Source organism: Artibeus jamaicensis, unplaced genomic scaffold (assembly GCF_021234435.1).
Source record: "Artibeus jamaicensis isolate MK-2021 breed Jamaican fruit bat unplaced genomic scaffold, CSHL_Jam_final contig_513, whole genome shotgun sequence".
Classification (NCBI taxonomy): Eukaryota; Metazoa; Chordata; class Mammalia; order Chiroptera; family Phyllostomidae; genus Artibeus; species Artibeus jamaicensis.
The window spans coordinates 1580894-1592157 of NW_026521867.1; the positions used below are offsets into that span (position 1 = coordinate 1580894).

The 11264-nt window shown below is 37.9% G+C and overlaps 1 pseudogene; it reads right to left on the minus strand.

Moving 5' to 3' along the window:
• Window positions 1–222: 222 nt before the first annotated feature.
• On the minus strand, window positions 223–1482 carry LOC119053811 (keratin, type I cytoskeletal 18-like; annotated as a pseudogene).
• Window positions 1483–11264: the final 9782 nt, after the last annotated feature.

The window sequence follows — 11264 nt, forward strand, 5'->3', positions numbered from 1 at the left end:
TTCGTATAAGATATCAGCCTTGGTTCATTTTCTGTCAATTGTCCTAGCACTGTTTGTTGAGATGGCTGTCCTTCCTCCATTGAATTGCTTTTTCACTTTTCTCCGGTATCAGTTGAGCATATTTGTCTGGGACTATTTCAGTTATTTTTTTTAATGTTCAATAAGCTCTGAACTTTCTATTGGCTTCCTGCACTGCCAAGGAATGCCCCACTTCTACTGCCTTTAATGCCTCAAAATTTTGGTATCATTGACCTCAGACACCACTTTGCTGTCCACAAATCTTCAGGTTGTGGTCTTTTGGAGGGTTTGTAAGGAGTGGCTCTTGTCCAGGGTGTCAACAAAACTGAAGTCCTCCCCTTCTTCCAATAGGTTGCAGTAGGTGGCAATCTCAGCCTCCAGCTTCACTTCAATATTCAGCAGGGCCTCATACTCTTGGGCCTGGCACTGCCCCTCTGCCCCAATCTGGGCCATCTCTGACTCCAGGTGCAGCAGAGTCCCATTGAGTTGTTCCATATGCATGGTATAGTGCATCTCCACCCCTCAGGCTGTTCTTCAAACCAACCTTCGGATTTCTCATTAAGTCCATGTCAGTCTCCAACAACTAGACTGTACATCTCAGCTCCATGAGTGTTGTCTCAGCAGCACCTTTCTTAGTCGTCTGTGGGGTAACCATGTGGTGCTCCCTTCAATCTGATGGTACCTGTACTTGTCTAGTGCCTCTCAGTTCTTCCAAGCCAGCTTGTCATACTGGACCTGGATGTCTGTCAGGATTTTACCAAGGTCCTAAGAGTTGGGGCATCCAGCTCCACAGTCAACCTAGAATTGGCAATCTGGTTTTGTAGACCATTTACATCCTCCTCAAGGTTCTTCTTAATGAAGATCATCTCCTCTTTGAGAGCCTTGATCTCAGTTTCCAGCTGCAGCTAAGTGATATTGGTGTCATTGATGACCTTTTGAAACCCACTGATGTCATTCTCCACAGACTAACGCATGGCCAGCTCCATATCATACTTGACTCTGAAGTCATCAGCAGCAAGACAGGCATTGTCCACAGAACTTGAAAAAATCTGAGCCCTCATGTCCTTGATGGTCTTGAAATAATGCCCCCAGGCTCTGACCTGGGGTCCCTTCTTCTCTAAGTGTTCCCAGATTTTGATCTCCAGTCTCTTATTATCAGCCTCCAGGCTTCTCACCCTCTCCAAGTAGGAGGCCAGGTAAGTCATTCAGGCATTACATAGTCTCCTCACCCTGGATAACCCCTGTGCCCATCAGACCCCTGGCCATCCAGGGAGCCAGGCCCCCAGATCCTCAGCTGTCCCACACGCTGGTGGAGCAGGACACCAAGATCTGGGAGCCTGAGCATCCGGCACCTGCATAGACTCTGGCCAAGCTGCTGGCCAGCCAGACCCGGTAGCTGGGCAACTGCACAGAGCCCAAGGTCTGGTAGCTTGTGGAGAAGCTGGAGCCTGTGCTAAAGCCCATGTTGTTCACAGAGGAAGGTGAAAAGTTGAGACTCAGGTTGAAACTGCATTCTGGACTATTTCAGTTCTCTATTTTGTTTCATTGATCTGTGCTTATCCACCTACTAGTAGCATGCTGTCTGTAGCTATATAATAAATCTTGAAAGTAGGTAGACTAATTTCTTCTGTCTTATTCTTCTTTTTCAAAATTGCCTTTACTATTCTAGTTCCTATACTTTTCCACATTACTTTTAGAATAATTTTTACTATATATACAAAAAAACCTCACTAGTATTTAATAGGAATTGCATCAAACCTATAAATTGATAATTTGGGGATAATTGACTCCTTAAGTATGTTGAGGCTTCCAGCTCATGAATATAGTATGTCTCTCATTTGTTTACAATTTCTTTAATTTTTACTACAATTGTATAGTTTCCAGGATACAAGTCATGCACATATTTTGTTAGATTTATGCCTAAGTATTTTATTTTTTAGAGCAATGGTAAATGGTATATTTTTATGTATTTTTTTCACATTTTTTATTGTTATTCAAATACAGTTATCTCATTTTTCCCCCAACCATTCCCCATCACCCTAGTCATCCCCACTCCCCACCCTCAATCCTACCCTCTTTGGTTTTGTCCAAGTGTCCTTTATACATGTTCCTGACAATCCTTCTCTCTCTTTCCCCCATTATCTCCTCCCACCTCCCCTCTGGTTACTGTCAGTTTGTTCTTAATTTCAATGATTCTGGTTATGTTTTGCTTGATTGTTTGTTTTGTTGATTAGGTTACACTTATAGGTGAAATCATATGGCATTTTTAATTTGTTTCCACAACTTTATTGTTAATATAGAAATGCAAGTGATTATTCTCAGTTGATCTTGTATCCTGTGTCCTTGATGAACTTATTAATTCTAGGACATTTTTTGTTTTATACCCCTTGGGATTTTCTGTACAGACAATCATGTCATCCCTTTCTAATTTATATGCATTTATTTCCTTTTCTTGCCTCACTGTCCTGCTTAAAACTCCCAGCACTATTCTGAATAAGAGTGATGAGAGTTGACACCCTTATCTTATTCCTCATTTTATGGGACAAGTATAAAGTCTTTCATGACTAAGCATAATGTTAGTTATAGTTTTTTTTAAATATATGCAGGAGACTATAATGCCAAGTTTTAGTTTAAAAAATAAAAATAAAAAGAATATAAGAAAAATATTAGGTAGGAACATTTCAAAATAGCTGCAGTCATTATTTTACCTTCTATATAGTTTATAAATCAACATCTGAATAAACATTATCCAAATAAGAAATATATATGTTCATCATGTTTAGGAAGCCTCCTCTATTTCTCCTTTTTTAAGAGTTTTGTCACGAATAGAGGTTGAATTTTGTCAAATGCTTTCTGCATCAATTAATATGATCATGAGATCTTCTTCTTTGCCTTGTTAATATGGTGGACAACTGATGATTTTAAATATTGAAAGAATCTTGTATCCCTGGAACAAAGCCAACTTAACCATGGTATATAAATATTTTAATGTTTTGCTAAATTTTATTTGCAAATATTTTGTCAAAGATTATTGCACCCATATTTATGAAACTGTATTTATCTTGTTTTGTATTGTATGTGTCCAATTTTGGTAGCAAGGAAATGACAGACTCATAAAACAAATTGGAAATGTTCCCTCCTCTTCTAGTTTCTGGAAAAGATTATGTAAAGGTGGCACTAATTCTTTTTTAAACATGTGATAGAATTCTCCATTGAATCCATATGGGCCTGGCGATTTTTATGGGAGTTTTAAAGTATTAATTCAACTTCCATAATTGTTACAAGACTATTTAAGTGATCTATTTTATACTTTATAAGTTGTGATATTTGTATTTTTTGAAGAATTGATCCATTTAACCTAAGTTGTCACATTTCTGTGTATAGAGTTGTTCATACTATTCTCTTATTATCCTTTAGACATCCTTGAGGTCTGTAGTGATATCTCCTGTTTTATTCTTTTTTAATTGTTTCATTCCTTTTTTAAAATATTTTTATTTTAATTGTTGTTCAAGTAGAGTTTTCTGCCTTTTGCCCCCATCCCAGACCAGCCCCCAGCCCTTCCCATCTCCCTCCTGTTTCCACCCCCGCCTTGTTATTGTACATATATCCTTTACATTTCTTCCTGTAAACCCTTCCCATTTTCCCCTGAAATCTCCTCCCTTCTCCCCTCTGGTCACTGTCAGCCTGTTCTCTATTTCAGTGCCTTTGGTTTTATTCTGCTTGCTTGTTTGTTTTGTTGTTTAGCTTCCTGTTAAAGGTGAGATCATATGGTATTTGTCTTTCAACACCTGGCCTATTTCACTCAGCATAATGCTTTCCAGTTCCATCCATGCTGTTGCAAAGGGTACGAGCTTCTTCTTTCTTTCTGCTGCATAGAAGTCCATTGCATAAATGTACCATAGTTTTTTTATCCATTTGTTTACTAATGGGCACCTACGTTGCTTACAACACTTGGCTATTGTAAATTGTGCTGCTATGAACATTGGGGTGCATAGCTTCTTTTTGATTGGCGTTTCAGGGTTCTTAGGATATAATCTTAGCAGTGGAATTGCTGAGTCACAAGGCAGATCTATTTACAGTTTTCTGAGAAAATTCCACACTGTTGTACCAGTCTGCAATCCCACCAGAAGTGCACTAGGGTTCCCTTTTCTCCACAACCTCTCCAACACTTGTAGTTTGTTGCTTTGTTTATGATGGCCATTCTAACTGGTGTGAAGTGGTATCTCATTGTGATTTTAATTTGCATCTCTCTAATAGCTAGTAATACTGAGCATCTTTTCATGTGTCTGTGGACACTCTGTATGTCCTCCTTGGAGAAGAGTCTCTTCAAGTCCTTTGCCAATTTTTTAGTTAGGTTGCTTGTCTTCTCAGAGTGGAGTAGTGGAGTTCTTTGTATATTTTGGAGATTAAATGTTTGTCTGAGGTATCATAGGCAAATATGTTTTCCCATATGGTTGGTTCTTTTTTTATTTTAATACTGTATTCTTTAGCCATGCAGAAGCTTTTTATTTTTTATGACAACCCATTTGTTTATTCTTTCCTTTATGTCCCTTGCTCTTAGGGACATGTCAGTGAAAATATTGTTGCATGAAATATCTGAGATTTTTCCTGCTGATGTTCTCCTCTAGGACTTTAATAGTGTCATGACTTATATTTAAATCTTTTATCCATCTTGAATTTATTTTTGTGTATGGTGTAAGTTGGTGCTCGAGTCTCATTTCTTTGCATGCAGCTGCCTAACTCTCCCAATACCATTTGTTGAAGAGGCTATTTTTATTCCATTTTATGTTGCTGCCCCTTTGTCAAATATTAATCGCCCATAGACACTTGGCTTTATTTCTGGGCTCTGTTTTCTGTTCCATTGGTCTATGTGTCTGTTTTTATGCCAGTACCAGGCTGTTTTGATTACAGTGCCCTTGTGATACAGTTTGGTATCAGGTATTGTGATCCCTCCTACTTTGCTCTTCTTTCTCAAAATTGTAACAGCTATTCGGGGTCATTTATGGCTCCATATAAATTTTTGAAGTGTTTGTTCTATCTATGAAATATGCCATTGGGAATTTAATAGGTATTGCATTGAATTTGTAAATTGCTTTGGGTAGTATGGACATTTCGATGATATTAATTCTTCCAATTCATGAACACAGTATATATTTTGATTTGTTCGTGTGTTCCTTGATTTCTTTCTTCAGTGTTGTATACTTTTCTGAGTACAGGTCTCTCACCTCCTTGGTTTGGTTTATTCCTTGGTATTTTATTTTTCTTTTTGTTATATGGAATGGGATTATTTTCTTGATATCTGCTTCTGCTGTTTTATTGTTGGTATACAAAAATGTCTTTGATTTCTGAATATTGACTTTGAATCCCACTGTTTTGCTAAATTCATTTGTGAGGTTGAGCAGTTTTGGGGTGGAGTTTATAGGATTTTCTATGTACACGATCGTATCATCTGCAAACAATGACAGTTTTGTTTCCTCCTTTCCAATTTGGAGGCCTTTCATTTCCTTTTCTTGTCTGATTGCTGTGGCTAAAACTTCCAATATTTTGTTGAGTAGAAGTGGTGAAAATGGACAACCTTGTCTTGTTGCTGATCTTAGTGGGAAAGATTTTGTTTTTGCCCATTGAGTATGATGTTGGCTGTAGGTCTCTCATATATGGCCTTTCTTATGTTGAAGAATTGTCTCTCTATTCCCACTTTGCTGAGTGTTTTGATCATAAATGGGTGATATACCTTATCAAATGCTTTTTCCACATCTACTGATATGATCATATGACTTTTGTCTTTGCTTTTGTTTAAGTGATGTATTACATTTACCTATTTGTGAATATTGTATCATCCTTGCATCCCTCAGATGAATCCCACTTGGTCATGGAGTATAATCTTTTTAATGTATTGTTGGATGCTTTCTGTAATATTTTGTTGAGTATTTTAGCATCTATATTCATCAAGGATATTGGCCTGAAGTTTTCTTTCTTTGTTGTATCTCTATCTGGTTTTGGGATTAAGATGATGCTGACTTCATAAAAAGCGTTTGGAAGTCTTTCTTCTTCTTGGATTTTTTGGAATAGTCTGTGAAGGATAGGGGTTAGCTCTTCATTAAATGCTTTGCAGAATTCTCCTGCAAAACCATCCAGTCCAGGGCTTTTGTGTGTCAGGAGTTTTTTTTATTACTGCTTCAATTTCATTTGGTGTTATTGGTCTATTTGAGCTTTCTGCTGCTTCTTCATTGAGTTTTGGAAGATATTTTTCTAGAAATCTGTCCATTTCACCCAGGTTTTCAAATTTCTTGGCATATATTTATTCATAATAATTTCTTACAATCCTTTGTATTTCTGTAGTATCAGTTGTAACCTTTCCTCTTTCATTTCTGATTATTTGTGTTCTCCCTTTTTTTTCTTGAAGAGCCTGCTTACTGTTTATCTTTTAAGAGAACCAGCTCCTGGATTCATTGATCTCTAGAATTGTGCTTTTAGTCTCTATGTCATTTAATTCTGCTCTGATCTTGATTCTTTCCTTATTTCTACTAGCTCTGGGCTGCCTTTGTTGTTGTTCCTCAAGTTCTTGTATGTGTAGGGTTAGGTTGTTTGTTTGAAATGTTTCTGTCTTTTTTTGGTAGGCGTGTATTACTGTGAACTTCCCTCTCAGGACTGCTTTCACTGTGTCCCATAAATTTTGAGTTGTTGTGAGTTCATTTTTATTTGTTTCCAGAAACTTTTTGATCTCTTTCCTAATTTCATTCTTGATTCATTCATTGTTTAATAGCATACCATTCAGTCTCCATGAGTTTGAGTGTTTTGGGTTTTTTTCCTTGGGGTTGGTTTCTAGTTTGAGTCCCTTGTGGTTGGAGAAAATGCTTGATATGATTTCAATTTTCTTGATTTTTTTGAAGCTTGTTTTGTGTCCTATCATGTGGTATATTTTTTAAAATGTTTGGTTGGGATGCTAGGAAGATGGCGACGGAGTAGGATGGAACGGATTCTAGCTCCCATTCTCGTGGGCAAAAATCCTGGCAGATCTATAGAGAAACAGCACAATAAACCATTGGTTACCCAGCATTTATGAAATTAAAAGACCTAAGATTGTGACCAATGCTAAAACACCAGACAGCGGCAGAGTCAGCTACAGGAGCCGGGACACTGGAGGACCCTGTGCCGCCACCATAAAGATGGGCCTGGGTGCCAGGAAGTCAGCTATGAGAGCCAGACACTCCAAGCCCCTTTGATGGACCTGGGCACCAGAGGAGTCAGCTATGGGAGCCCGGACATTCTCCGCCCCTGTGCCGCTGCCATAGCGATGGGACTGGGCACCAGGGAGTCAGCTATGAGAGCCAAGACACTCGCAGCCCCTGTGCTGCTGCTGTAGCAATGGGCCTGGGCACTGGAGGAGCCGGCTACAGGAGCCAGGACACTTAGCAGTGGTAGGCGAATAGCGCGGGGGACCAGTGCGAGGACCAGCATGAGAGTAGGTGGAGACGGAGAACATCAAGTTACCTGAAGGAGTCTGCACCACTGAACTTCACAGGTATCATACCACAGAAGTTCACACCATAAACCCAGGGAGTCAGAACAGGTCAATTTTAGAATCTGAGACTAACAAGAAGAGTCTCAAACAATGGGAAGACAAAGAAACAATCCCCAAATGAAAGAAAAAGCAGAAACTTCAGAAAAAATGTTAGATGAAATAGAGGCTAATCAACTATCAGATAGTGAATTCAAAGCACTGGTTATTACGAAGTTCAAAGAGCTCACAATGAGCTATCAGAAACTACAAGGGAACTACAATGATCTCTCTGCAAACTACGTCAACATGAAAAAGGAAATAGAAAATATAAGCAAGGGACAAAAGAAAATGGAGAATACAATTTCCGAATTGAAGAACACAGTAGATAGTTTCAAAAGTAGGATAAATGAGGCAGAGGATCGGATTAGCGAGTTGGAGGACAAAGTAGAAAGCATCTCACAGAAAGAGCAGGAAAATGAAAAGAGGCTCAGAAAGAATGAAGAGGGATTAAGAGAAATGCAGGACAATATGAAACGTAATAATATCCAAATAATAGCAATACCAGAAGGAGAAGAAGAAGAACAAAGGATAGAAAACGTATTTGAAAGAGTAATGAGAGAAACTTTCCCTAATTTGATGAGAGAAAAAGTCACACAAATCCAGGAATCACAGAGAGTCCCAATCGAGAGGAACACAAGGAGGCCCACTTCAAGACACATCATCATCAAAATGGCAAAATTCCAAGACAAAGAGAGAATCTTAAATGCAGCAAGGGAGAAAAAAAAAGTAACATACAAGGGAGCCCCAATAAGTTTAGCTACTGACTTCTCAATGGAAACACTCCAAGCAAAAAGAGAATGGCAAGATATATTCCAAGTAATGAGAACCAGAGGCCTATAACCAAGGCTACCTTACCCAGCAAGGCTCTCAATCCAGATAGAAGGCCAAATAAAGAGCTTCCAAGACAAAAGAAGTCTAAAAGAATATGCCTCCACAAAACCAGCTCTACAAGAAATACTAAAAGGACTGTTTTAAGGAAAGGAAGGAAAAGAGGGAGACAGAGAGGAACACAGGTACAAAAATGGCAATGAATAAGTACCTATCAATAATAGCCTTAAATGTAAATGGATTAAATGCTCCAGTCAAAACACAGAATAGCTGCATGGATAAGAAAGCATGACCCACACATATGCTGCCTACAAGAGACCCTCCTCAGGACAAAAGACCATCACAGACTAAAAGTGAAAGGCTGGAAACAAGTTTTCCAAGTAAACGGACAAGAAAAAAAGCTGGGGTAGCAATTCTCATATCAGACAAAATAGACTTAAAAAAAAGGGCCATAAAGAGAGACCCAGAAGGTCACTTCATTATACTCAAAAAAAGAATCCACCAAGAAGATATTAACATCATAAATACATATGCACCAAACAAAGGGGCACCCAAATATATTAAGAAAATCTTAGAGGACTTCAAGAAAGATATTGACAGCAACACAATTATAGTAGAGGATTTTTAACACCCCACTATCAAAAATGGACAGATCTTCCAAACCAAATATCAACAAAGATATTGCAGCATTAAACAACACCCTAGAGGAAGTGGACTTATCTGATATATATAGAGCCCTTCATCCCAAAGAAGCTAAATGCACATTCTTTTCAAGTGCACATGGAATATTTTCAAAGATAGACCACATGATAAGACACAAAACAAGCCTCAAAAAATTCAAAAAAAATTGAAATCATACCAAGCATTTTCTCTAACCACAGGGACTGAAATTGGAAACCAACCCCAAAGGAAAAAACCCAAAGCACCCAAACTCATGGAGACTGAATTGTATGCTATTAAACAACGAATGGGTCAAGAATGAAATTAGGGAAGAAATCAAAACATTTCTGGAAACAAATGAAAATGATCTCACAACAACCCAAAACTTATGGGACACAGTGAAGGCAGTCCTGAGAGGGAAGTTTATAGCAATACAGGCCTACCTAAAGAGGATAGAAACATTTCAAACAAACAACCTAACCCAATGCCTGCAAGAACTCAAGGAACAACAACAAAGACATCCCAGAGCAAGCAGAAAGAAGGAAAGAACCAAGATCAGAGCAGAATTAAATGACATAGAGATTAAAAGCACAATTCTAAGGATCAATGAATCCAGGAGTTGGTTCTTTGAGAAGATAAACAAAATAGACAAGCCTTTAAGTAGGCTCATCAAGAAAAGAAGAGAGAGGACACAAATAAACACAATCAGAAATGAAAGAGGAGAGATTACAACTGATACCACAGAAATAGAAGGGAGGGAAAAATAGACCAAAAACTGTACTTGAAAAATAACTAAATAAAATTTTTAAAAAAGAAAAAGAAAATGTTCCATGTACATTTGAAAAGAATGTGCATTTAGCTTCTTTGGGATGAAGGGCTCTATATATATATCAGTTAAGTCCATTTCATCTAGGGCATTGTTCAATGCCACAATATCTTTGTTGATATTTTGTTTGGAAGATCTGTCCATTTTTTACAGTAGGGTGTTAAAATCCCCTTCTATAATTGTGTTGCTGTCAATATCTTTCTTGAAGTTCTCCAAATTTTTTTAATGTATTTGCGTGCTCTTATTTGGGTGCATATATATTTACAATGTTTATGTCTTCTTGATGGATTCTTACTTTGAGTATTATGAAGTGACCTTCCGGGTCTCTTTGTATGGCCCTTTTTTGAAGTCTATTTTGTCTGATATGAGTATTGCTACCCCAGCTTTTTTTTTCCTGTCCATTTTTCTTGGAAAATTTGTTTCCAGCCCTTCACTCTTAGTCTGTTTAGGTTTTTGTCCTGAGGTGGGTGTCTTATAGGCAGCATATGCATGGGTCATGCTTTCTTAACCATTCAGCTATTGCGTGTCTTTTGATTGGAGCATTTAATCCATTACCATTTAAGCTTATTATTGATAGGTACTTATTCATTGCCATTTTTGTACCTGTGTTTCTCTCTCTCTCTCTTCCTTCCTTTTCTTAAAGCAGTTTCTTTAGCATCTCTTGCAGAGCTGGTTTGGTGGAGTTGTATTCTTTTAGACTTCTTTTGTCTGGAAAGCTCTTTATTTGACCTTCTATCTTAATTGAGAGCCTTGCTGAATAAAGTAGCCTTGGTTGGAGGTCTCTGGTTCTCATTACTTGGAATATATCTTGCCATTCTCTTCTTGCTTGGAATGTTTCCATTGAGAAGTCAGCTGCTAACCTTATTGGGGCTCCCTTGTATGTTATTTCCTATTTCTCCCTTGCTGCATTTAAGATTCTCTCTTTGTCTTGAAATTTTTTCATTTTAATTATGATGTGTCTTGAAGTGGGCCTCCTTGCATTTCTCTTGATTGGGACCCTGTTATTCTTGGGTTTGTGCAACTTTTTCTCTCATCAATCTGGGGAAGTTTTTCATCATTGCTATTTTAAACAGGTTTTCTATCCCTTGCTCTTATTCTTCTCTTTCTGGTATCTCTATTATATAGATATTATTACGTTTCATATTGTCCTGCATTTCCCTTAATCCCTCTTCATTCTTTCTCTCTGAGCCTCTTTTCATTTTCTTGTTCTTTCTGGGTGTTTTTTTTCTACCTTATCCTCTAGCTCACTGATTCAATCCTCTGCTTCATCAATCCTGCTTTTGATTCCTTCTACTGTGTTCTTCAGTTCAGAAATGTATTCTTCATTTTATCTTGGCCCTTGCTGATAGTTTCTTTTTCTTTTTTCATGTT